The sequence below is a fragment of the Podarcis pityusensis genome (assembly GCF_964106645.2).
Source record: "Podarcis pityusensis genome assembly, chromosome: 8".
Taxonomy (NCBI): domain Eukaryota; kingdom Metazoa; phylum Chordata; class Lepidosauria; order Squamata; family Lacertidae; genus Podarcis; species Podarcis pityusensis.
In genome coordinates this window covers 56848340-56876159 of record NC_138033.1, presented here as the reverse complement: position 1 = coordinate 56876159, position 27820 = coordinate 56848340, and the positions used below count along the sequence as shown (strand labels likewise).

General features: G+C 44.5%; 1 long non-coding RNA gene across 3 annotated transcripts in view, besides 1 other annotated feature; it reads right to left on the bottom strand.

Moving 5' to 3' along the window:
* Nucleotides 1-746: 746 nt before the first annotated feature.
* Nucleotides 747-27820, bottom strand: part of LOC308482464 — a 73067-nt gene continuing 45993 nt past the window's right edge. The window contains exons 2-6 of one of the 3 annotated variants that reach the window (XR_013989285.1): nucleotides 14192-14244; nucleotides 11636-12729; nucleotides 11058-11283; nucleotides 4909-5056; nucleotides 747-1880 (exon numbers count right to left, since the gene is read on the bottom strand). This is a non-coding gene — a long non-coding RNA (uncharacterized lncRNA). Of the gene's footprint in view, nucleotides 1881-4908; nucleotides 5057-11057; nucleotides 11284-11635; nucleotides 12963-14191; nucleotides 14245-27820 lie in introns of those variants that run through there. The other 2 variants (XR_013989286.1, XR_013989287.1) reach the window with 2 other exon arrangements.
* Nucleotides 20624-20775: a sequence feature (RNA overlapping with rRNA (AC0LMH_025126) was converted to a misc_feature.).

Here is a 27820-nt window from a genome sequence, read left to right as displayed (position 1 = left end):
TAGACTTCCTGAAGGCATCTGATTGGCCACTGTCGGAAACAAAATACACTAGGCTAGATGGACTTTTGGTTTGATCCAGCAGGGCTCCACATTTCCCCCCACCCCCCATCTTCACTGGTCTACTTGAACATAATGCATTAAGTAATGCCACAGATGTAAACACGAGAATGCTGGAATACTTATCCAGACCGAAATCCCCTTTCCCCTCCTTTTTGTATACGGTGGTTTCCTTTCAACAGCAACAAAACCTGAATCCACTGTAGCAGAAATCTATACATTTTAAATATCTGTAGGTGACAACTAGCATAATGCCTTCCAGGTTTTGGATTTCATCGGACAGCAGCATAACATTGTGTGCTGAAAAGCAGGAGCGCTTTCTCTCTCTCTCTCTCTCTCTCTCTCTCTCTCTCTCTCTCTCTCTCTCTCATCCCTCCCCCTTTTGTCAAACTTAGCTTTATGCGAGAGGTAGCTAAGATCACACATTGATTTTTATTTAGAACAAGGACTTACTGATCTGTACAGGACTTGTAATGAAACTGGCAAATCTCTGAGCAACTAAAGGTTCTTCAAGGCACACGATAAACGCTTGGTGGTCCTGTTTTGTCGCAGATGTGACATGCATTTGATGAAGACTGTCGTTGCCTGTGACAGCTTATGCCACAATGAACTGGATAGACACTTGCAAAGTGATGTGTTCAGGATGCAGGGAGGAGCAGACTGTACACACAGCTAGCGGTTTGTGACATTTCTATAGGAGATGCCTACATAGCTAAGCAGGCAAGTTGCTTTTCAGCTCTGCAGGCCTGGGTGGGTGCACTGTGTAATGTACAGTTACGACCTGAATCAGGGATGGCGGAGAAATTAGATTAAGTTTGCATTTAAAGGAGAAGCTACCTGTTTCACATTTCTCAACACAATGCATGAACTGTAAAATAGCTGTCCTTCAACATTTTCACCTCTCCAAATTTTGCAATACTTTTCTCCATTCAAGTGATGTGTACAAAAAATGTATATACCAGGGTAAAGTGTTCATAAAGATGTGTATATTAGTGAAAATATCAAAGAAAAGTGCATTGTTTTTGGAGATACTGCTTTGCAATAAAAAAGTGTATATTAGGCAACATTACACACACAAATGTGTTTATTAGGATAAATTCACACTGAAATAGTGATGAGGATTTTCCCCCCCCCCCCAGTGGAAAGTGATACGGGAAGGTGGAGAATTGGAGACTGGAAAAATGAGAAACTGAGCGAAACCAAAGTTGACACGTTCTTCCACCCGTAGGCCTGATACATTCCTACGTCATGCAGATGACCTGTAAAGAGTGAGTGAACATAGTGTGGCTGTTGGACAATAAATGCCCAGCGCTGAAGCGCCTGTAGCATTTGGAAATGTATTCTTAGCCATTCATTCTGAAGGTGTTCTGCAGGTGCACATTTTTAACTACGGATGTTGGGAAAAAACTTTTCTAATAATAGCATTAAGCGTACCTAGCAAAGCACAGGCAGGTTTGTTTCCACCACCAGCTGCTGTGAGAGAGAAAGAGAGCAAGAGGCTTCCTTTTTCCATACACTTCTTCTCCAGCGTTTCCCCCCATCCTCATTGTTCGCATTTTAGGTTGGAGTACTATGGAGTTTCAAATCCCATTTGCAAACAAACGGCGAGTCATTAGCCATGAAGAAACGGAGATTATTGTGAAGGGTGGGAGAGGTGGGGTGCGTGGAATGTAATCCTGCTTCATTCTCTCCCAGCCATGAATAACCGATACACATGTCTTTCCACCGTGGAAGTTATGCGATTAACGGAAGCCATTCTGTCGGTTGAGTTGTCACTTTCAGGGGATGCTTACCATCAATCTGCATCTTGTATAATCGACTTCCTTTTTTTTTCTTTTTTTGCAAAAAAAAAAAAGAGAATCAAAATCAGAGCTTGCCTTAGCAATTAGGGTCTCCTGAATTGGGCCCATAGAGTCATAATGTTAGTGGGACCTCAAAGATCGGCTAATTCAGTAACCCAACCAGTACAGGAGATCTGCTGATCTAGCACACCTCCCCTCAGCCCTAGCAAGCATGGCCAGTGGCGATGGGAGTTGTAGTTCAGCAAATTCTGGAAGGCCAAAGGTCCCCCAGTCCCTGCTTTATGATATTAAGCACCTGTTTGGAAACAGTCTAAAATACACTTGCAAAACAAATGGAGGAAGGAAACCCATATGAAGCATTATATTCATGACTGGTGAGATGTTATGAGATGGCCGACCAAACATATGTTGTGCCTCAGTGGGAGTCTTGTTTATCTTTATTTTTTAAGAACCCACCTTCTTCACTGTACAGCTCCTCTGTCTCATTCGTGTCTCTAGAGGATGCCGGTGAATGGCCTATCTCCTTAATTTTTCCATCCACTTGGTGGTGTAATATGCAAAGGAAAAATGGACCCATCGCATTCAGCATTTCCGCATTAATGAAATGTGGATTTCTATTTCAGATAATGTAACTTGCTGGATTATTTAATAACCCTGGAACTTGTTAAGAGCTCGGCTAAGCTGCTGAGTTATTAAAGTGGGAAGAAATAGTCTTTCAAACAGTTGTTTTATGAGGAGTCTCTGTAGTCGTTGGCTTTGAGTTTATCCAGTGATAAAGCTATTTGCTAAGGTTGCCGTTTTACTTCATTATGGCAAAATCACTTATTTGGGAAATAATGGAGAAATCAAAACTTTTTTATATTAAAAAGTTAGAGGAGATTAAAAAAACCCCACATTTTGCCTATTTATTTCTCAGCGTTCATAAGCTGTGCTAAGAGGAGAGGGTTTGAGATTCAAAGGTGGAAGCCACACCTTCTGCTCAGGAAACATTAAACCAGTTCAGAGGTGTACCTAGGCTCCCTGGGACCCCTGGCAAGGAGCAGTATCTGCATCCCAATCCCTTGCACCCATGGCAATCGCCAGCTTGTCCTTCACAATTTTTGTGCCTGCTTGGTCCTGCATCCTTGGCGGGGGCCAACCTGACCAACCCCTAGGTACATCCCTGCCAGTTGCACAGGTAGTTCAGGTGGTCAGGGCATGATGCTAATAACATCAACGTGGCAGGCTCAATCTCCAAGTGGGTGGGGATATGCAGGCTCTCCTTCCAAGGGAGACAGAGGAGACTACAGGCTACATAACGCTATCAAACCATTGCTCCATCTTGCTTAGTATTGTCTCCATCAGGGGTAGCCAACATTGCACCCTCCAGATGTTGTTGGACACCAACACCCAGCATCTCCAATTGATATTACCAAGGGTCAGGGATGGTGGTAGTTGGAGTCCAACAGCAACTGGAGGGCACCCTGGTCTACACCTACAGGCAGTGGCTTTCCAGGATCTCAGACAGGTGTCTTTCCCAGTCCCACCTGGGGAGGACAGAGATTAAACTTAGAACCTTCTTCACGGAAAGAATGTGCTATGAACTGTGAGTCTTCTCCAGAGAGGCATAGTTCAGTGGTGGATAACACTGCCAGATTCAAAAACAGAACAGCTTTACACCTTTTACTCTCTAGGTCAGTGGAATATTTTTTCACGCCCAGGGCAGTTTTCTTTTTTAAATTTTAATATGGGGAAGCTTTCAGACATGTGGTCTCTCAACTGCAGTCTCAAATGTAAAACTCAGCAAAAGCTAAGCCATATGACTCTCTTGATCACCAGCAACACAACCTCTTCCGTTCACTCTCAGAAACAATGACCTGTCACGTGCAGCTGCTCCACATTTTGTGCAAATTAATTTATTGAGTTATTTGACAGCTATTTGAAATCTTTCCTGGAAATTGGACTACCCATTTACCCCATTTAACAACAACAGCAACAGCATATCAGACACTGGTATGGTTATCATCTCTCTCTCTCTCTCTCTCTCTCACACACACACACACACACACACACACACGGCAAAGCTGCTTGGCACCCCTAAAAAACCCCACACCTGTGTGCCTGGTAAACACATAATGCTAAACCATTGTTTATGGGTTATTAAACCATGGCTTAGCATTCTGTGTGAACTTTGCAGCTTAACTATGGTTTGTTTGCTGGTGACAATGTATCGTTGTTGGTTTGTGAACTTTGGTTTGTTTTAACTATAGCTTGATGTTATGTGTGAACCCAGCATGCTTCCTTAACCATGGTTTGTTTGACCACCCTCTCCCAGACTCTCACCAAATCACAGTCTTCATAAGGCAAGAACAGCTGCAAAACAAGACAAACTTTGGAGAAACAAGCCATAGTTCTTAAACAAACCATAGCTTACACGACAGCTAAGCCTCGTGGTCTGGATATTGTACACAGGTCCCATTTTCAGGGCACTTGTTATGTGAAATTTCAGTTATCCAAGCACAAATAATTATTCCCAAACCTTTCTACACAAATGGCTGATTCAGATATCCAAACAGCTGGAGTTTGCCCATTTCCTTACTTGCTGTGCTGGTCAATGGCAGCCATTTCAGGCAGAAACCAGTGAGGGAGGGAGGGAGGGAAATCAGCCAAATCAGGGAACAGGAGAAATTGGGCAAATTGGTTTTTCCTTTGTTTGTCTTTTGCCTGTTGGCTGCAGCAGTTTGGGGCAGAAACCATGCAGGCAGGGAGTGAAAAATCAGGCAAATCACAGATTAGAAATGTTTCCATAGGAAATAATAGAAATTGTCAGCTCACCTAATGAATGATTTTCTGGGAACACATTGTATTGAGAAAGCAGGACCTGCATTTACTATAGATTTTCAATGGGGGCCTGGCAGACTTTTGCATGCAGGCTAAAATAGGGCTAAAATAAACATACATTCACTAATGGTATGTAGAAGCCCAAAGAGATAATCTGTCAAAAACTTAGACGCATCATCATTGCACTGGTGTGGAAGACAGTCATGCAGTCTTTGGTTGGTTTACATACCAGAAAGCAGCGAAGAATCTGAGCTTTGGAAATTCATAGTTGACATTGTAACATGTGTAAGACTTCACCGCAGTGTGAATTCCTTTGAGCGTCAGTTTCTTTTAGAGGGGATTAATTGCCACAGATGCTCCAGGCCCTGGAAATAGCTCTGAACACACCACACAGATTAATTTCAACTGTTGACTCTGTGTGTGTGTGTGTGTGTGTGTGTGTGTGTAAGTGGAGACCCATGCAGTTTCATGGAGGGCGTTGTTTTGTCTGTAATGCCTTCTTTGCTGTACAGTAATTTCTTTTGTTTATGCAGCATGATGAAATTGCATGGCACTCTTCCAAAGTAAAGGAAAATAGGACTCTGCCCCAAAGGACTTACAATCTGGGATGGGACACATGTTGGGAAAGGTTGTGGGTCAGTGGTAGAGCACACACTTTGCATGCAGAAGGTTCAATCCCCAGCATCCCCAGGAAGGGGTGGGAGAGATGGGTGCTGAAATCCCGGAGAGCTGCTGCCAGTCAGTGTAGACTATACTGAGCTAGATGGTGCCGTGGTCTCACTGGGTGTTCTTGGGCCCATGTCTTGCATGCCACTCTGCCCCCCATTTGAGCCATTTGGTTGGCATGTTTGGGGCGTTCTGCAGCATGTTCCCCACTGCACGGGTGTATCTGCTGTTCTGCCTATGCAATGGGGCAGAATCCTAAAGCCCCTCAGCTGGCAGGTCTTTATTCCAGGATTACATAGGAAGCTGCCTTGCACCAATTCAGAGCGTCAGTCCATCTAAGCCCAGTACTATTTGCGCTGACTAGCAGTGGCTCTCTAGAGCAGGTGTAGGCAACCTAAGGCCTGGGGGCCGGATGCGGCCCAATCGCCTTCTAAATCTGGCCCATGGACGGTCCGGGAATCAGCGTGTTTTTACATGAGCAGAATGTGTCCTTTTATTTAAAATGCATCTCTGGGTTATTTGTGGGGCCTGCCTGGTGTTTTTACATGAGCAGAATGTGTGCTTTTATTTAAAATGCATCTATGGGTTATTTGTGGGGCATAGGAATTTGTTCATACTTTTTTTCAAAATATAGTCCAGCCCACCACATGGTCTGAGGGACAGTGGACCGGCCCATGGCTGAAAAAGATTGCTGACCCCTGCTCTAGAGTTTGAGACGGAGGTCTCTCAGAGCCCAGCCTGAAGATGGAAATTGGGACCTTCTGCTTGCAAAGCAGATACAGTGGAACCTCGGGTTACATACACTTCAGGTTACATATGCTTCAGGTTACAGACTCCGCTAACCCAGAAATAGTGCTTCAGGTTAAGAACTTTGCTTCAGGATGAGAACAGAAATCGTCCTCCCGCGGCGCAGCAGCAACAGGAGGCCCCATTAACTAAAGTCGTGCTTCAGGTTAAGAACAGTTTCAGGTTAAGTACGGACCTCCAGAACGAATTAAGTACTTAACCCGAGGTACCACTGTACTCCCCTTTCCCAATGACACCCTGGATCCTCTATAAATTCTACAAGCAATCTCTGCAGTCCGCCCAGAAATCTCTTCTTCTCTGTTCCTAATTGTTACCCCTCCTCATTGTTTGTAGATCCTCAAATAATTGTTAACCTTTTGGGGCTTTAAGTTTGTTACTTATCATGACGCTTAAGCCATTTCTGAAATAATTATTTTCAGGGATGAAGCTCCTCCCCACTGCAGGAATGGCATGCATCTGTTTACCTCCTGACACATACTACCTGGAACTGAGCTTTTAAAATGGCTCGCAGGGTGATTTCACCTTCTTAATCATCTCAGATAGCACTCTGTCACCATGCAGCTTCCCATCTTGGTATAGAGTTTATTTTATATACAGCTGATGGCCATTTTGAGTGGGGCTTCCGTTTCCAGCCCCTGTATGTGTTGGTGGAGCGCTTATAAGTGTTCCCCACCCTTTTAGTGATGTGTTGTTTTATCGTTTCAGGTCACTTCTGAGTTCGCGCCGTGTGTGCGCGCAGTCTCACACCTTTCAGGCACACATTAATCGGTTGTTGCCTGTAATACCAATATACAATGCACAACTGCAAATTATTGCAATGCGTATTTAGAACAGAGGTGCCCTATTTTCCATTCACCGGAAGCTTTCTGATACCTGGATCTTTCTGACCTCACATCAGGGAGTTCCCTGTAAAGAGGGATTAACCATTAAACCTCTCTGGGAATTGTAGCTCTGTGAGAGGAGGGTCTCGTAACAACTCTCAGCAACCTTAACAAACTACAGCTCCCAGGATTCTTTGCGGGGAGCCATGACTGCTTAAGGTGGCATAATGCTGCTTTAAGCATGTGGTGTGAATGTGACCTTACTCTGACTCTTGACTTGACTCTTCAGCTCTGCTCCCTAGAGCAACTTGTGGATCCCGGCGGTCCCCCAGCAGCTGCAGTTGGCAGGCATATTAGCCCAAGTTGCCCAGCATGGAACTGGGCACACATAACACAGCAGCTATTTTGCAAGAAGGAAGTATGGGGCAATGGCTGTTGTTGTTTTTAAGAAGAATTTGCTTTCCTCCCTCAAGTTGCCTCTTTTGATCAGCTTCTGCTGTGCCTATTTCCATGCCCACCAGAGAGACAGAAGGCAGTTTCTCCAGTTTTCATGACAAAGGTCTTGCTATAACAAGGTATTTTGCAGTCTGGGGAGGGCGGGTGGCGGAGGCGGAGGAAGGATGGATAAGAGCACTGCTCTCTAGCAAAGGACTCTCTGACAATCTCTCAGCTTAGTTGTGTTGATTTGCAGGACTAGGAGGGCAGTCCAGAGCAGGAAAGGGCAGGGAGAGAGGCGGCTTTGCTAGCGATATCAAGATCAGAGGAGTGCAAGGAATGAAAGCAACGGGGAGAGAGGAAATGAGAGAGGAAACCTCTCCAGCACCTCATCATAATGATCGCAACTCCACGCTTAATATTTCTCCCCTCGCTTTGACACGGAAAGCGACAGAACATTTTCTCCCCTCCTCCCTTAGCGCATTGCAACTGTGTTCTGTTGTAGGAGGGGAAAGGTTCAAACTAAAGATTTCTCACCCACAGAATTATATTATCGCCGTTACGTGGCAAGTCCTAACCGTGTCCTTTATTATTTATTTGAAAGTATTTCTGGACTTCTTTATATTTCAAAAATCTCAGAGTGGCGTACACAATGTACAATATGAAAACAAGATCCAGGGAAGCAAAAATATAAGCTGAAGCCAATGCAGTGGACACTCGGGTTGCGAATGTGATCCGTGCGGGATGCACGTTCGCAACCCACAGCATTCGCAACCCACGTCTGCGCACGCACGGGTTGCAATTTGGCACTTCTGTGCATGCGCAAAGCGCGATTTAGCGCTTCTGCGCATGCGCGACTGCCGAAACCCGGAAGTAACCCGTTCCAGTAACTCCGGGTTTTGGCGGCCTGTAACCTGAAAAAACGCAACCTGAAGCGTCTGTAACCCGAGGTATGACTGTAATAAACAGTATAAAACAACAGTATAAAAGCATATATAAGCATGGAAAGGAAAATAAAAGAGATCAAGGGGATTCATACACCAAAAAAACGGGTTTGATCTCTTGGGTCAAAACAACAACAACAACCAAAAAAACCCAAGTCTTCACAAGATGTCTGAAGCAACAGATGTCTGTGATTGTACAGGTTTATTGCCTTTTACTAGGTGCAGTCCCATGAAATTCCATACATCAGTGTAGCTATTTGTCATGAGCCCCATGGAAACCTCTTGGCAAGATTGGTCAGAGGAGGTGGAGAATTGGGATGAGACTACTGAGACTGTCAAGCGACATCCTTACCACAACACAGCCTGACGTCCCAATGGTGGAGAGAATTGATGGAGTTAGCCCCAGCTCTGCCCTCTGAGGGTGTGGTAGACCTGACAACTGAGGAAGCATGCAAGCTTGAGTTGGCCAGTGAATCGGCCTGGCAGGCATAATTCCCAAGTATGTTCCAGCAGACCTGCCGGTGTGAGTAACCTCAGTCTATTTGCAGGAGTGCCCACTTTCTTGCCCAGTACCGTTGCTTTGGACTAGAACTGCACCAATAATTTTGTCCACCATGCCTTCCGAAAAGAGAGCCAAGAGGGCACGTTAGGCGTTGAGGCAATTACCACATTCACACCATACATTTAAAGCACTATGATACCATTTGAAACAGGCATGGCTTCCCCCAAAGAATTCTGGGAGCTGAAATTTATTAAAGGAGCTGAGAGTTGTTAGGAGACCCCCCATTCGCCTCACAGAGCTACCATTCCCAGAGTTCCCTGGGAAGAGGGATTGATTGCTAAACCCAGGTGCTTAGAGAGAGTCTTCACACTGAAGATGAGCTGTTTGTTTTCACAAGCTTTGAGGCTTTATTGGGGGGGGGGGGGTGGCACCACTGGTCTAGAAAGACCTCAGCATAATGCAGCTCCCTATCTTCCTATCTGGCCAGAGTGGTCTGTCTCTCTCCTGGCAGGTTTTTGGGTGGGAAAGAAGAGGACCACAGAGATAAAAAGGGAGTGGCAGAATGAGAGGGGGGCAGTGATGGCCTCCTTAGGTATAGAGGAGAAACTAGATTCAGTTTGGAGTTGAAGGCAAACCTACCCAATTCCCATTTACTGAAGTATGCAGAGGGAATACTGTTACAATATGCAAACCAAAACACAGAAATCCTTTGAAATTTGCACTTCTCTAGATTTTGCAATGCAGTTCTGCAGCCGAAACTATACGAAAGGACACCGGGTGGTATGCAGCTAAGTTTTACTCAGAGTAGACCCACTGAGATTAACAGATTTAACTTTCTCATGCTCATTATTTTTAAGGGAACTACTCTGAGTAAATCTTAACTGCACACCGCCCAATATACTAAAGCATGCGGATAAATCCAGATTATAGTGAAAATAACATACACGACTTAGGGGGATTTGCTTTGCAAAAATGCGCATATTGGGAGAAATTCGCACTAAAATACTGACGAATTTTCATGAGGACATTTTTTTTTTAAAGCAAACTGATGTGGAAATGTGGAGACGTGAGTTTAAGACTGGAGAAATAAGAAACTGAAATGGACAGATTCAGCTATCCCTGGGCTTCACCTGCCACTCCAAAAGGTGTCCTCAGGAGCACAGCAAAATGGTTACACCTGTTATAAACTGTTCATCGTGTAGATTACTATAGCAGCCATGGCCAGGATTACTGGGGTAGTTGGGTGAATGGGTTGACGTTTGTTTTTCCTGGCTTCGTAAGACTGCAGTTTTGGAGATTTGCAAGAGTTCAGGGAAGCTTCCACTGCAAGCCACATCTGATCTGGTGGAAATCCGGCTGAGTTCAACTGTCCTCCCAAATCTGCCATCTCTGTGGTGCTTCCCCAGTGGCATAGACACGTCTCGTTTACATCTCTCACTCCCTGTTACTAGCGCATTAGAGCCCAGTAACAAAGATTGACAGTATCAATAATATGTAAATTCGTCTTTTTAATATCTTTTCTCTCCCTAGGAATGTTTGACATCACCCAGGGAAAAACAACAAACGCGTTTCATGTAGTCGCAGATCAGAGCATCTCTCCCCCTCTCCCTCCTTTCTTCTCCTTCTTCTTTAAACGTATCAATCATTGTATTCTGACTTTGCGAGGAAATGTTCTGATTGGAGATATTTATGTCGCCAGTTATTAAAACGAGACAATTGCAATTAGGCGCACAGTGACGGCTTCTTATCTTCCAAATCATTTTGTCCTCAGATGAAACAACTTCCCTTTCTGCCCCCCCCGTACATGTCCCCCCTTCCTCTGTGTGTGTGTGTGTGTGCGCGCGCGCGCGCCAGCTTAAGCTGTCAAAATCGGATTCAGTAAATAGGAAGTGCTGTTCTTCCCTGCAAAAGCTTTAGAAATTCCAAATGAAGTGTTTAATTATATAATTACCAAACAGACCGCCTCAGGTTAAATTCATTAGTGTTTCACCGGATTGCTTTCAGTGACTTCCCCGAGTACCCTCTTTTGCTTCTGGTAATAGAAATTTGTGGAAGCAGATTGCACCAATCATTTCTCTCTCTCTCTCTCTCTCTCTCTCTCTCTCTCTCTCTCTCTCTACGATTGCCTAGGTGTTCTTGCAACTTTTTTTTTTTTTTTTGAGGGTGACACATAAAAGACAAAAAAAACCCCAAATCAACAAACCTGCCAGCCGGCCATTGTCGCTTTGAAGAAACTGTTTCAATCACTTTGCGTCGTCTTTATGTCAGTTTGCCAGATGGCTTGGGTCTTTCTGAGGTCCTGTACCAACGGGGCTTACAGAGTGCTGTTAAAGCTTCAAAGCCGCTTTTTAATCTTCCCGAACATCACAGGGGCTGCGAAAGTGACTTGGGCTCCCTGAAGTCTCTCCTACAAAAGAGGCCAAGCGAGCCTGGAAATGAAAGCCAGATAAAGGGATTGCGGGAATAAGAAACAGAGGGAAAAGAGCAGTGGTTAGTCTTTCTTGTAGCGTTTCAAAAGGAATTCTAAGACAAATTATGGCTCTGGGTGTTTCCAGCCCCCACTCTCCCCCCCCCATCCCCACCCCACCCCGGAAAGAAAAAGGACTGATGCAGCGAAGAGATGCTGAGGCAGAATATTTTGACCCAAAGAACCCTTAACCTTGTATGAAGCGAAAAGCAATGAAAGCACCTCTTTTTAAAATCATCTTAAGACAGTGTCCCTTGCATAATTACCAGTGTGCATGTAAAGGAAAGAAGGAAGAGGTTGTGTTCTCCACTCACCTTGCCAGCGGCAATGTTAATAATGAGGTCTTGGTTTTTATTTTAGGGGTTGTTCTGGGCTGTTTTGGGTTGTTGTTGTTTTTGTTTTTTTAAGAACCTCTTTCCTTAGTCTGTCTGCATTGCCACACTGAATGATGTTGTCCTCAGATGTTCATGACATTTGACGACAGTTGTGTTTATTCGATGTGGCACTCGATCTGAAGAAGTACACCTTTCTTCTACAGATAAAGGGCTGGCTGATATTGCGGTTGTTTTGGGGTTTTTGCCTCCTTAAAATGCTTAAGTTCATCCTCCTTGCACAAATAAATACTTGCAATGTGTTTTGAGCAGTGAACACGAGCTGAAATGAGAAACTGGAGACTGGTTGACCTTTAGAACCGCATTTAATGGCACACTAAATACTGGTTGCCCCCATGTGAGCTTAACATTTTGGTTGTGTCTGGTTGAGCTAAGAGCTTGATGGCTGTTTGGAAGCTTCCGGAACCCAGCAGCCCATTGTAGGCATTCAGGAGTACAAGATGCCAGTTGTCCAGGGGCCTGCAATGGTCCTCTTCACTTGACTTAGGGTTGGCAGAGGAAGCTGTCATCTCTTCAAGGGGTGCAGAGTTGGAAGGGACCCTAAGGGTCATCTGGTCCAATTCCCCACCATGCAGTAATCACAGCTAAATAATCCCTGACAGATGGCCACCCAAACTCCAACGAAGGAGAGTCCACCACCTTCTGAGGGAGTCTGTTCCACTGCCAAACAGCTCTTACCATCAGATAGTTCTTCCTCATGTTTAGTTGGAATATCCTTCCTTGTTCCATTGGTTCAGCTCCTACCTCTGGTGCAGCAGAATATAAGCTTGCTCCATCTTCAGTAGGCCAGCCCTTCAGATATTTGAAGTCAGCCAAGATCCAGGGCCAGCATCAGGAACTGGCAGGGTCAGGAATGTGCTGAGGGGGCCGCAACCCTCCAGGGGGCCTGTTGACAAGAACCCCTGCTCTTCAGTGTTGCACCCTGCTTGCTTGACTCTCATTCTGGTCCAGGGCAACAGTTCCGGAGAGATGGAGGAGGCAAAATAGATGCCACTGCTTGCTTGTTCATTGAGTGTCTGCCTGGCAAGGGAGCAGGTGGAAATAGTGAGGAAAATGAAGATGGTAATTATGGTGGTGAGGAAGCAAATTCCTCAAGAGAGCGGGATCAGGCCATGGGTAGGCAAACTAAGGCCCGGGGGCCGGATCCAGCCCAATCACCTTCTAAATCTGGCCTGCGGATGTTCCAGGAATCAGCGTGTTTTTACAAGAGTAGAATCTATCCTTTTATTTAAAATGCATCTCTGGGTTATTTGTGGGGCATAGGAATTCGTTCATGCCCCCCCCCAATATAGTCCGACCCACCACAAGATCTGAGGGACAGTAGACCAGCCCCCTGCTGAAAAAGTTTGCTGACCCCTGGGTCAGGCTGTGTGACTTCCCCGGAGCCCCCCCCCCCAAAAAAACCCTGGACCTGGCACTGTATGGCTATTAAGATGCTTTGCTCTGGTGATAACAAGAGGCCATGATAAATAATCTTTGGAATGTTCATCTTATATTTTGAATCCTTTTCATATCACTTGAGGGAGGGAGAATGTATCTTTTCGCAAATGTCTTTGGCTGCAGGAGATAAAAAAGTGGCTGACTGACTATAGCAGGAGCCGTAGTGATTCCATCACAATCTGCAAGATTGGTTTGGGGTATGGGGCAGAGCAGGGGCAGCTCCTCTGATTGGTGCTGAATGGCTGCCATTTTAAATTTCCCACAATGCCCTGGAGCAGCTGACATAGCGTTGCTCCAGGGCAAAGGGGAGAATTTAAACTGCTTTCCACACCTCAGCCTGGGGTAGGCATCAGCATCGTTGGGCTCTGTCGGACTGCGCAGGTCCTGTCGCCTTCCCTGCTGCCTGCTCTTCAGGATCTGAAGGGGAGGCTATCCTTCACTTTCTGATAGAAACACAATTGGGGAAAGGTTGTGTCTCAGTGGTAGAGCATCCCAGGTTCAATCCCTGGCGTCTCCATATAAGAGACCTTATGGGGTGGCACAAAGCACGGCCGGTGAGGGGCATGGCCTGGGAAATAGGGATGTGAAACAAGGAGATTCCCTAGGGTTAAATAGAAAGGCTTGTAAGGCCCCATTTGACCCTGAGGTTCCCTACCTTTGTAGTATGGGGTGGCATAGTAGGTATTTTTCTGGAGCTGCTTTTAAAATTCGCTCTGTTCCTAGGTGGAACACATGGATAAGTGTGCTGGATCTTGGAATGGGTAGGGTGTTCTGTCCTTCCAGTTGTGCAGGATGAGGTGACTGGCAGCCAGTTTTGCACAAAGAAGCCATTTCCCACATCCCAGGGCTGTATCCTGGAAATGGCTAGCACATTGCCAAGGTTCAGCCAGAGGCCAGGAGTTGAGCCAGGGGCGTTGGAGCTGACAAAATAGAGCCAGATTCTGGTTTTAAAGGCCCCCCCCCCAACAGAGTCTTCTGAGACAAAGGATGACAATGGAACATCCTTGATCCAGAGGAGCACTCATCTTGCAGACATACCTCTGGGGGTGGTCCTGGATTCAGCTCTTCTCCTGACTCCTCAGTCTCATCCCCTGGAGAAGACAAATATGAGCCCAGGGTCATGGCTGGTCTGAGCCACCGCCGGCAGTCACTCCAGCACTGTGGTGACAAGTTAATCTTGTTGTATATAAAAATGAAGGGTTTTCTGCATTTTAATTCATAGGTGTGCTTCAGCTACCAAGAAGGTGGAATAAAAACATGTACTGGCACAGTCTTTGGGCAAGGACCACATAAACCAGTGTCACTGGTTCCTGGAACCGATCAATTAAGCCCTTATTGGTAAATTTACCTGGAAACTCTGTTATCTTTCATCTCAAGTATCTCCTTGAAGATAAAATAAAATAAAATAACCGTAGCCATGGCAAAATTTTCTCTTGGAGGTAGTAAGAATTAAAAATCCACATGTCTTGCATAAAACACAGTGACTGCCTAGTAATGTCTTTTCCGTATTCTGTACTTTGCTTTCGAAATTGTTTTTTCAGGTCTTAGGACCTTAATAAAGAATGTGTGTAGTGTCACTGGAGCTCACTTAAAAATAATGATTAACATCCAAACTGGGCCATTATGGATAAATCACCAAACCATGGTTTGACCAAAAGGAGCAGGTCTTGGGCTTACACAGTCTCCTTCCCTTGCATGCTACAACAGCCTACCTATCAGACCTGGTTCACAGCAAACCATAGGGTTTTCTAACACCCAGTTTGGGGGGAAATATTGTTTGCTACAAAGCAGAATTGGTCTGTGCTTCACAGTTCTCACCTTCAAACAAACAATAGCTTGCCTGAGAAACATAGCATTCTCAACTGAGATGTAATGGCAAACTATTGCTCTACCCAGGCACTTGTCTTTTGTGTCAAATCAACATGCTGGGAGAGAGAGAATATGGACAAACCTGCTCTGAGCCCGGCTTCGGCTGGGGAGGGCGGGATATAAATAAAATTTTATTATTTATTATTCCTCTGCTGTCCCTTCGAGCTGGGACAGTTGACCTTCATGAGCTGGAGGTCAACTTTCTACAACTCTCTCTATTTGTGTTAACCAGCCTTCCTCAAACTGGAGCCCTCCATCTGTCTTGGACAATACAACTCCCATCATCCCTGACCAGTGGCCATGCTACCTGATACTGCTATGAGCGTGCTTCTCTAAGGCAAAACATTGTAGGCCAAAACATCTGCAGGGCAACGCTGAGAAAAGCCGGTGTAGGCTCTCTGTTGCAGTATAAGGATGTCCATGGCTGCTAGCCACAATGACAATGTTCTACCTGCATTGTTGGAGGCAGTATGCTTCTGAATACCAGTTGCTGGAAACCACAGGAGAGGAGAGGGCTCTTGTGCTTGGGTCCTGCTTGCTCCCTACTATGTTGGCCACGGTGAGAACAGGACGCTGGGCTAGATAGGCCTTTGGTGTGGCCCAGCAGGGCTCTTCATAGGTTCCACAGGGCTCCAAGATGGTTGATGGGTGGGAGCTAACATGCTCCTCTCCCCTGCCTCAAGCATTAGCGCAGAGGAGAAATGCCTGAAGAGGGCTTATGGTTTGTTGCAAACCAGGATGTCAGGAGCAGGTCAGCAATAAAACACCCGTTGCGTCTGTGAAGTCAACTCTTTATTCAAAGAAAACAAAATAGTGCAGGCTTAGCGATCACAGCAGTTCTTTCCAGTAGATCTTGCATCAGTGAAGGAGTTTCAAGGACTGGAGGTCCCTGCCTCCTCACTGCTCTCTAAGGCTCCTCCTGCTGTTCCTTCCCCAGCAGCCTAAGGCTGCTTCGTTTTGTCTCTCTTTACTCCGCCCTCTTCATTTCTCTCTGTGTTCTGGGAGACCAAGGGGTAGGGGAGCTAGTCACAGCAAGAGGTTCCCCAGCCTCCCACCAGTCTTCTGCATCCAGGCAACCCATGACACAGGAAGTCCAGGGAACTGTCAGAACACCCTTGAGAATGGGAGCATGAGGAAAGGGCCCAGATGGTCAAACGATGGTTTGGCTTCCCATTGCTTCATCAGTATGTTTCAGGGGAAAGGGATGGGCTATGGACTTCTACATTTCGGAACATATACTCCCCTGTTCTCTTTTTCCTCTCTCTTTTTTAATCATCTCATTTTCCATAAGGATGTAATTTGCAGCCCTCTTTTTTCCTTTTTAACAATTAACACCTTCCCAGCCCGCCCCCAGCCCCCTCCCCCCAGTTATTTTACCCACAAAAGAAGCCAGCGTCTCTTTGCTTCCATGCACAAATCCCAAATGTAGGTCATACAATCTAATAACTTTCAGCCCCTCACTGACAAAGTTTCATGCGAAAGAAAAGAGAGGAGAAGAAGAAGAAGAAGTAGGGGAAAAAAACCTGGAAAAAGAAACACACAATAACTTGGCTTTGACCTTGCACTCTTCAAAAAGGAAGTTACTTCTGAGCCACAAACATCAAAAAGAATAAATAATTGTTTTTCTTTTTTGTTGTTATGATATGGATCATCTGAGCAGTTAGTGGTAAGCAAGCCGCCTTTGATATGGTTTAGATGCCCTGGTGCTCGGCCCTCTATTTATGTCAGCGTGTTCCTGTTCCCACACCAGGAAAGTAGAATCCCTTGATTAAATTCATATTTGTTTTAATCTTTCCCTGTGTCTGATCTCAAGCTCAAAGATTCTAATGAAAAAGTAACACGTCCTGCTGGGTTTAGTGCTGATGTCAGGCATTCATGTGTTTGTCCTGTTCTAACCTGATAATGCCAGAAAAAGCTCAGAACCCCAAATGGCTCAAAACTCCAGCCGGTTCGAAAGACAAAAGGTATTTGGGTATTTCATGTGGGGTGTTTCCCCCACCTCCATACAAGCCACAGGCCTCTTTTTGGTGGTGGTCTCTCTTTTTATAGCTATAAAAAAATGTTTTGTTTGTAGAAGTAGCAAGAAAGGAGGAAGAAAGAGAACCCCGATAAACAACAATTTATAAAATATCAACTGGCCACAACAGGGAGTTTAATTAATCTGACCCAGGATGTAATTTTGTATGCAGGGGACATTCATGTGTAATCTGTAGGAGTGAGAAGAAAAGAAAATCGATGGGCATAAGAAGGAATGATAAGGAAGAGAGAGGTTGTTTAATTAGGCTGGCCCTCTTTTGGAATATTTATGTAAATGTTTGAGACTTTTCCAGGAGCGTTTGAGCTGCTTGAGTACTCAGTTTTGTTGCTCTTTGCAATTACCAAACCAACTTACGCAACTTAGGCCACATTCACACCATCAATTTAAAGTACTATGATACTACTTTGAACCATCATGGCTTCCCCCAAAGAATTCTGGGAGATGTCATTCATTGAGGGTACTGAGAGTTGCTAGGTGTCTCTGAGCAACCCTCAGAACCCTTAAAAAAACTACAGCTCCCAGAATTCTTTAGAGGATGCCACAACTGTTCAAAGTGGTAAAGGTAAAGGTAAAGGTAAAGGGACCCCTAACCATTAGGTCCAGTCGTGACCGACTCTGGGGTTGCAGCGCTCTTCTTGCTTTACTGGCTGAGGGAGCCGGCATACAGCTTCCGGGTCATGTGGCCAGCATGACCAAGCCACTTCTGGCGAACCAGAGCAGTACACGGAAACGCTGTTTACCTTCCCACCAGAGCGGTACCTATTTATCTACTTGCACTTTGACATGCTTTCGAACTGCTAGGTTGGCAGGAGCAGGGACCGAGCAATGGGAGCTCACCCAATCATGGGGATTCGAACCGCCGACTTTCTGATCGGCAAATCCTAGGCTCTGTGGTTTAACCCACAGCACCACCCGCATCCCTATGTTCAAAGTGGTAGCATAGCGCTTTAAATAGATGGTGTGAATGTGGCTGGGGTCTCTCCAACCCCTACCTGAAGACATTGAGAAATTGAACCTGGGACTTTTGGCACGCAAAGCAGATGCTCTGCCGATGAGCTACAACCCTTCCTCTCTCATACTGAACCAAAACATGCACAGGAAGCAGGAAGCTTTACCATGTTATTAATTCTGCAGACTATAATCACGTGCTGCTTTTTGTAGGATTGCCTGTTTCCTTTTTATATTATAACCTTTTTGTTTACTCTTTCTTCTTTTGATTCCTTTTACTCTGTTGTTGCTTTTGTTCTGGGACCCACAAGATCCAAGGGTGGGTTATGGATATATTAAAAGTGCAATATTCAAATCATTTTTAAACAAATGCAATCAAAGGAATGGGGTGAGCTGCTTACAGCTGTTCATTTAACTATTATGAGATCCTGTAAAGATTTAAAGGGTGCAGTGTTCAACTACAGCTATGAGAGAGTCTGGAGGGTACCTTGAGTGGAAAAAACTTAAATATAAATTGAAAGTAATTAGGGAGCAAGCAAAGAATGATTACTTTGTAGTAGAGTGGGATGATTTTATCTCCTTTGTTAATGATAAAACTAATGACCTATCTCCACATTATATGAGGCCTTGGACGTTTTAAAGTAAACGACTTTTTTGACAGACTTAATATATTTTCGTATGTATTATGTTTTGCATTTAAGCTGCTCTTGCTTTGCTACAGTTACCTGCTGAGGCGTAATGGGACATTCTCATTCTTAACGACACTTGGAACCAAAAAGTCATTTGGTTGAGAGGGGAGGATTTAGTTTTGCTTGAATTAATTTATTTGTCACGGTGGTTCTGCCTATGATGTTTGTTTGCTGAGTGAGGGAAGTGTAATGCAATTGTTTCGACATACGCTATTGAAGAGATAACTTCCTTGGCTAATGTGTTTACTTATTGAAAACACAATAAAATAATTTCAAAAGAAATGGGGGGGGGGAGCGAGCTCTAATGTAGAGAGAGCGGGAGAGAGTCAAAGGCCAGGGTAAAGAGGTGTGTTTTCAGCATGCAACGGATACTTCATAATAAAGGTTTCACGGGCACCTCTGTGTGGGGAGGGAAAACCACCACTTAGGGTTTGCCACAAAGAAAGTGCTCTCCAGCATGGCCACTCCTCAAACTTTTGAGGCCAGTGAAGCTACCAAGGAAGGACTCTCTGCTGGTCTTAACACCTGAAATGATCTGTAGGGAAGGAGGCACTATTTCAGATAATTGGGTCCCAAATCTTAAATGCTGATGTGAGCACCTTGAGTTGGGACTGAGGGGAGGGGGGACGACTGGCAACTAACCCAGCTGCTTTTAAAACAAGGGTGATACAAGTTCTAAATGGAACACCATCCAGTAATCTGGTTGCTGCATTGGTTGTTCCTGCCACTGTCCTTGGGGAGGTGACCATTTTGAGAGCAGCGAGAAAGAACTGCAGCTATTAAAGAAGTTTCCTTAAACGATTTTCCAGACGTCCTCGCACGGAGACACACACTCGCTTTAGAAATCAGACCGGGATATGTAGGAGTAGCTTGTCTCTTGACAAGCAGAACTACCCAGCAGACCCAAACATAATCCTGCCAGGGAAGAGAGGAGGAGAAAGTGGTGGCAGGGAAACTGAAACACAGGCCTCTAATGTTTTTGGCAAACGTGTCTGCTCCTCCAAGTGGGTGCATAGGCAAGTTGAGATTACGGCCTCTGTTTCCAAAGACGTGTGCGGTGGGGGTGATGCTGAGCGCGCCTGATAGCAAATAATAGGATTTATACTTGTATCTCTACTCGTCGCTTTGAAAATGCATCTCTGCAAGCGGGAAAATGCTGAGCTGTACAGAATTTAATCGGATGATGCCAACATAAACTGCTTCTCCTCATCCCCCACGTTAAGCTGGAGGTCAGAGCAGTCATTTCTGCTACTTTGACACCACCCAAAAAAATCATACACAAGGTGTTTTCCTTCCCGAACTGGCCAGTACAGTCATACCTCGGGTTACAGCCACTTCAGGTTGTGTTTTTTCGGGTTATGGACCACCAAAACCCGGAAGTACCGGAACGAGTTACTTCCGGGTTTCAGTGGTCACGCATGCGCAGAAGTGCCGAATCGCAACCCGCGTGTGCACAGACGCGGGTTGTGAATGTACATCCCGCACCGATCACGTTCGCAACCTGAGCGTCCACTGTACTCAATAGGGCTAGGGACAGGGGGGAAGAATTTGATTCAGTTCACACTGAAAGGTGAACCAACCCAGTTGCCATTAGGCTTGGGTGAATATGTCAGTTTTGGGTTCTCATTTTTTAATCCCTAAGTTCAGTTTTGTATGTTTCCACATCAGCTTGAGATTTATTTATTTTTAGTATTCATAAGCATTTTTGTGTGAATTTCTTCTAATACACACATTTTTATTGCAGTTTTGCCCAGTGCATACATTTTTGCAAAGCAATTTTCCCTAATGTAATGCATTTCTGTATGTTATTTTCACCAATAAATGCATTTATATGCACATTTTATCCTACTACATAGATGTTTAAGGGGAGTCACATTGAAAAGTACATTTGATGTTTTGTGGAACTTATGTGACCCATATGTTCAGATTCAGGGTCAGATTCTTCCACCTGCTTCTCAGCAACCAGTGTTGATCCTGCCTCCGTCTCCTAGGACTCGGAAACACCAGCACAAACCCATCCTTCAAGCTCAACCCACCCTGAGGATTGCCCAGTCTCATGACTAGAGCCATTTGCTATGGTAAGTGTTGTGCCTGTCCTGTCCTTTGAAGCAAGGTGCAGGGGACATGTTGCTTGTTGGACTAGCTCCTTAGCTTGCACCTAGCTATGTATCTCATCCTCTTGCACACCTGCTGTACCTTGTAACTGTGCCTTGCCTATGTACCACTCTTATTTAAGCATTAAAGTCTTTGGCAGAAGCCGAGCTGGGAGCTGGAGTTCCTCTTCTGGCAGTGAAGGCCAGGATACTTGGAAACCCGTTTGCTCACATGTACTAAGCACGGTAGAAGAAATTAGTATGTGCACCAATTTCAGCAAGTGATTATGTGTACCGTATGTCCATAGATCTCAAAAATCTTTACCAGTCTCCTGCCTGTTATTGGTGCAATCCTACTGAAACTACCATCAGCATTTGGAACTGTTTATCTGTCTCATGGATGAAAGCCAGTGTTGAAAGTTTGCTGCAAGCAAGGATTTTACAATGCTCCATCGCCAATGGGCATCACCAGCAGTAAACCTGAAAGCTTGAAAGGAAACCACACTGTCCTTCTTAGCAAAGCTTGTTAGTTACAAAGCATGCAGGGCAAAGGGATGGAGCCTTATTGCATATGAGTGACTACAGGCTACATCTCTCTATCTCTCTCCTGATACTTTCTCCAGATGAGCAGCTTGGGATAACATCACTAGAGTTATAAGATCATAAGAACGCTGCTGGATCATGACAAAGGACTGACTAATCATAAGAACATAGGAAGTTGCATTATACAAATTCAGACCATTGGCCCATCTAGCGCAGTATTGTCTCCTCTGACAGTGGAGGACATACACCCTTGCGCAAATTAATTGAAACAAAGCATGTTTTCTATCTTACTCGTAATCCTGTACTCAAAACAAACATGAAAAGTCAGTTGATCATTATGGTGTCGGAAGCCTGCAGCCAATAGAAAGAATGATGCGCTTGCCACAATATATTGAGGTTCTATGAAAGAGAGTTATTCCAGAGTTGGAAAAGAGGTATTCTGACGGTACTGGGATATTGCAGCAGGACCTAGCCCTCTGTCACACATCGAAAGTGGTGAAGAAATTCATGACAGAGCAGCAAATACAGGTACTTGATTGGCCAGGGAATTCCCTGGACGTAAATCCCATTGAGAATTTGTGGGCTATATTCAATACTCACCTCTGTGCTGTAGACTGTACGGCTATGGAGAAGCTCATTCAGGCGCTGATTCAAGTGTGGTACAGGGATCCAAAAATCAACAGTGACTGTTCAAAACTACTAGACTCCATGCCAAACCGTGTTCAAATGCTGCTTAAAAATAGCGGAGGTCATATACGTTACTAATGTATATATATGTGAGTTTTGTACATGTATATGTGAGTTTTGTACAATAAACTACATTGTTTGTTTCAGTTAATTGGCACAAGGGTGTAGTCATCTTGGCTAGTAGTCACTGATATCCTGATCCTCTATGGGTGGCCTTGTGGCAGCAGACTTTGTCTCCTATCTATGCACATTCCTTAAAACATTTGTAGAGAGTCCCTGCCCTTATAGCTGGAGGGCCTTCTCCATATGATTGGGAACAAAACCTGTATAGTTTGGTGGTAGAGCCTTCTACTGCAGTGCCATGCTTATGGTACCCTGTTGAATGTCTATAAGAGGATAATAGTCATTCAGTGCGCATATATATGTGTGTGTGTGTGTGTGAGAGAGAGAGAGAGAGAGAGAGAGAGAGAGAGAGAGAGAGAGAGAGATCTGGCCAGACTGTGTGTGTGTCCCTGAGAAATAAACATACAATTTCTGAAACTCAGAAAATGGGTATGGAGACAAACGCAACCATATTCCTCGAAACTGGATTAATAAGAATTGAGGCAAGAGTGTGGCTTGCCACTCTTAATTACTGGCTGAGACTAGCCTTCCTTCCGAGCGGCCTTGCTTCCCTGACTATTATAGACAAATTTCAGTCCACATGGAAACAAGCAGTGGAAAATATAATAGCAACTTTAGGATTCAATCCACAAATCCAACTCAACATGGGGCACGAACAAGCAAAAAACAATATTTAACAGCGTGTGGTAGATATAGAACGACAGGTAGACCTAGCCAGGTCCACCAAATTTTTAATTAGCGAAACTATAAGATATTTGACTTCCCAAATGCCATACATAGCTAATCTCAAAATACCAAAATAATGAAGGGCTTTCACTTTGGCCCGTTGTCAGGCCCTCCCTTCAGCAATGCAGAAAGGCCGTTATAGGAAGATACCTTACGAGGAGAGGAAATGCCTGTGTGGCTCTGGGCAGCAGGAAACGAAGGAGCATGCCCTTCTTCATTGCCAGTAGACATCTGAACTAGGCTTATCCAGCCCATTTTATATAAGTTTCCTGGGCGTTCGGAAGAACATACTACAGGACGAGAGCCCAGAAGTCACATATTCATTACTACAGGACTTTACTACAGGACGAGAGCCCAGAAGTCACATATTCAGTCACCAGATTTTGTGCTGCCATGATAGATATTCGACGAAGAATGGCCTATGCTACAATTCGGTCCTAAACTGAAGGCCCATATTGTTAGATCCACACTTCTGAAACCCACCCCATATAGCTGTGTTAACCGATCTTTTAATTTTTCTTATAAACTTTTACTCACCCATTGTCTATGCTTAATTAAGTATTCTATGTATATGTTTAAATCTATGTTTGGTTCTTGCTCCTATTTATTTAATAATTATTAGCTTAGATTTATACTGTTATGCTATTTATTAAGATGTTTTGCTTATGCTGGTCTATGACCGTAATAAAATACTTGACTTGACTTGACTGGGTATGGAGACTATTCCCCTTCCGAAACAGTGCCCTGGCCCTATATCTTGCCAAGGCTTCTGACTCAGTCCCGATTCTAAGAACGCAACCCTTTTGATCCTAATTTGGCCAATCCTGCCCATACCCTGGTATCTGTCAGTATGATACTCCAAGCATATAGGTCTTCGTTTCAAGAGTTTTGTATGTTATCAAGTATTTCTGGACTTTGGACCAGACACAATTTTTTTTATTTTTTTTTTGGACCAGACACAATTAATGCTTGTGTTGTTCAATAAATCTAGCTATATCTGTTGATCTTAAGCATCAAGAGCATATGTCACACATAAAAAGATCCAGCTGCTGGCACACAATTGGATAGATTTATGGTGCACTGCAGATAGCTCTCTCCTCTGCTTTCTCTTTGCCCAAGACTTTGAGCATGCTTTCCCATTTTATACGCACATAAAAGTTTGTTCTTTAAAAAAGAAATCTGTCTTTAAAATCTTTTCAAAGTGTGTGTAGATATATACATGCACGTGAAATCTTGCAAAATCTTGAAAGTTGGTTTCTAAAACCAGATCAAATAGTTCTGACATTTGGTATCTAGCCTTTAAAAGATGTACTATAGATGGCGGTAGTTTCTTCCCCTGGTTGATTTGCTGTAGATAAAGAGCTAACCTGCACCTGTCGCTATAAACACAAGGAGACCAGATTGTGGGAGCCAATGTCCCGGAGAGAAACACATTCCTTTAAATGTTAATCCATTTGGCTTAACTTTTTGTGACTCTTTATTCTTTTAGGAAACCGGGACCTGGCATAAATTGAATTCCTCTGCCACAATCTTTGGAGAGGGAAGGGTAGAGAAACATGCATGTTCCTGGCCTGATCTCTTTACTCAGGCGTTTGTCATGGTATTCTAGCCAGAGAAGAGGCCTGTAGCCGAATATCTGACTAGATGTTTGAAATCAACATGTCAACATCAGCCCCGCATCAGTGCCAGCACATTGGATGTCCATACCCACATCTAAGCCCAGGGAGGGGTCCATGAGGTCATTATTTTCATCTGGAATAAATGAAACAAGAAAGTTGTCACAGTTCCCAGAGTTCCCTGTGACTAGCAATTAATTTCTAAACCACCCTTAAATATCATAGTACTTGTTTTATTTTATCTGCTTATTTTATTCATTTCATAAAATCGATCCACTGCTTGATTGTAAAACAGAAAGAAAAAACGCAAAGCAGTCTACAAAAACTGTGAGGGGAATGGGGAGTGGGCATCCCCAAACAACTCAGCAGGCAGCACCTTCAACAAACTACAGCACCCATAATTATTTGGGGGAAGCCATGACTGTTTAAAGCGGTATAATAGTGCTTTGAATGTCTGGTGTGGATGTGGCCTTAAAATCCTCACTGGAGTTAGAAGTCTGCTGTGAAGTCAGAGGCAGGATGGAGGGATGGCCACTAATTTAGATGACTTTAAAGGAGGACTCATAGAGAGGATAGGTCTGTCAGAGGCTATTAGCCACAATGGCTAAATGAACCACTAGGCTTAAGAGGCCGTATGTCACTCAGTACCAGATGCTTGTTGGAAGTTTGGTAAATATATAGCAATGGTGTGAAGAAATAAAATTGACTGGTAAGACTGCCAGTTGAAGGGATAAAGAAAACTTTTATTACTCGTGCCAAACAAAGATAACCTTAAGTATAGGTTTTTGTTGTTGTTTAGTCATTTAGTCGTCTCCTACTCTTTGTGACCCCATGGACCAGAGCACGCCAGGCACTCCTGTCTTTCACTGCCTCCCGCAGTTTGGTCAAACTCATGCTGGTAGCTTCAAGAACACTGTCCAACCATCTTGTCCTCTGTCGTCCCCTTCTCCTTGTGCCCTCCATCTTTCCCAACATCAGGGTCTTTTCCAGGGAGTCTTCTCTTCTCATGAGGTGGCCAAAGTATTGGAGCCTCAGCTTCACGATCTGTCCTTCTAGGGAGCACTCAGGGCTGATTTCCTTAAGAATGGATACGTTTGATCTTCTTGCAGTCCATGGGACTCTCACGAGTCTCCTCCAGCACCATAATTCAAAAGCATCAATTCTTCAGCGATCAGCCTTTATGGTCCAGCTCTCACTTCCATACATCACTGCTGGGAAAACCATAGCTTTAACTATACGGACCTTGCCAAGTATAGGTTTTACATGTGGCCAAAATAGAGTCAATACACACACACACATGCTTGCTCATACTGATGTTGACTGAACTTGGAGAAGAAGCAGGAAGGAAGTAAAGCCTAAGAGGAAGCCTAACAAGTACAGTGGTACCTCGGGTTAAGAACTTGATTCGTTCTGGAGGTCTGTTCTTAACCTGAAACAGTTCTTAACCTGAAGCACCACTTTAGCTAATGGGGCCTCCTGCTGCCGCTGCACTGCCGCTGCACGATTTCTGTTCTCATCCTGAAGCAAAGTTCTTAACCCAAGGTAATATTTCTGGGTTAGCGGAGTCTGACCTTAAGCATATGTAACCTGAAGCGTATGTAACCCGAGGTACCACTGTAGTTGCTAAAAGAGAAGTGAGGGGGGAGAACAGATTAGCTTTCTGTCTGCCACACCCCACTGGTTCAGGTAGTTTATTGCAAGCATCGTCCTTTCAGTTCCAGTGTTGCTGAGGAGTAATATTGCCTTCATGCCCAGCTAATGAACTTCCTTCCTAGAGGCATTTGGTTGGCTACCATGGAAAACAGGATACCACACTAGGCTTCCAAGGAACCACGAGGTTGTCCCCAACACGTAGTTATTCTACCCCCAGAAAAACTCACCCTGTTCCACAGTCTATGCCTGCGAAAGGGAAGGTTTTTGTGACTGTGAGGGTCTTGACTCCTTGTGCCAAAGCAACCCAGTGGAAGCTCCCCACCCCCCACCCCTACTTTTTTATTGTCCTGGAGATGAACATGATGAAGAGCTAACCACATGTGAGACAGGGATGGCTTGAAAGGGCAGGTAATTAATATCATCTGTCGCAACCTTCTTATCTTGATGGACTGATGTTTAGAGTCGTGACCTGAGGACTGGCGGGAGGCGTGACCCCCACCCCTATAAAACCAAAGGAAGGCCACTGACTCTTGAGCTTCACAAGACAGCTTTGCTCCTTCTGTTGTCACACAAAACAGCTTGATTTGTGCGTGAGCATGAGAGTGAATGATGTTTTGCACCTCCATCTGCTCCAACATTAAGTTCCTTTCAAGTTTCTTTTGGCAAATGGGGTGGGAGAAAATGTTTGTGGCACATTACTTGTCTTAGACTTAGAGGCTTTATTGTCCTAAAAAAATAATAATATTCCTGTCAGGTGATAGAGTTTTTTTTGGAGGGAGGTCCTCACAAACAGGCCATTGATTCCAAATGGCTCCCCCCCCTTCTACGTTTAATTATTCCTGACATTTTGCCCATCATGTTGTAATGAGCTTCTTCAGAGGAAATTAAAACAGCTTGTCCCTTTGAAAGTGGAGACGGAGCTATTTTTCTGTGTCTTTGTTATCACAACACAAGCTGGTTCCCCACGCCCCCCCTTCCTCAAAGCATACCTTGCTGTACAATGGAAGCAACATCAAGAATTTGGTTAGACAGCATCAATCTCACATTAAAAGAAGTATCTCTTCAAACACATTTGTTCATTTTTAGAGAGAGAAAAAAAGCAGGAGATGTGGAAGTTTTAAGGTTTTAGAAATCTTCAAACCCCCCTCCCCCATTCTCCAACACCCGTGAGGGTCTGTTTTTGAGCGCAAATGTGATGGTGAGGAACTGAACTGCAGATTTTAAGATAATGGCCTAATTGTGAACAAGGAGGCTTGAATTAACTCAATTCATTTGGGAGGTCTTTTGATAATTCCCTATATTAGCTGGGTCTCGAGCATTCTATGGTCCCCTGCTCATTTCAAAATATGTATCCGCCTTTGATCGTTCGACGATGTTAAGGATAAATCACAGATTAATTACTGGCTGCTTTGAGAGGCTCTTTATATAAGTCTAAGGCGGTTTTCTGGGAGCAGTAGTAGAATTTATATTTTAAGTCTGAGCAAATAAAGCCATTTTTAGTTTCAGTGATTATCATAATATCCCTAAACATGGCAGGATGAGAGATCTGGCTGTGTAAGGATACAGGGCGAGGAGCTGGGCAGCTCATTCACTACTGCTTCTATTAAAGGCTTGTTGAGATGACCCCATCAAGAGAACTCAAAGGGTTGGTTTTGCAATATACCACTAACCCAGAAGTAGAG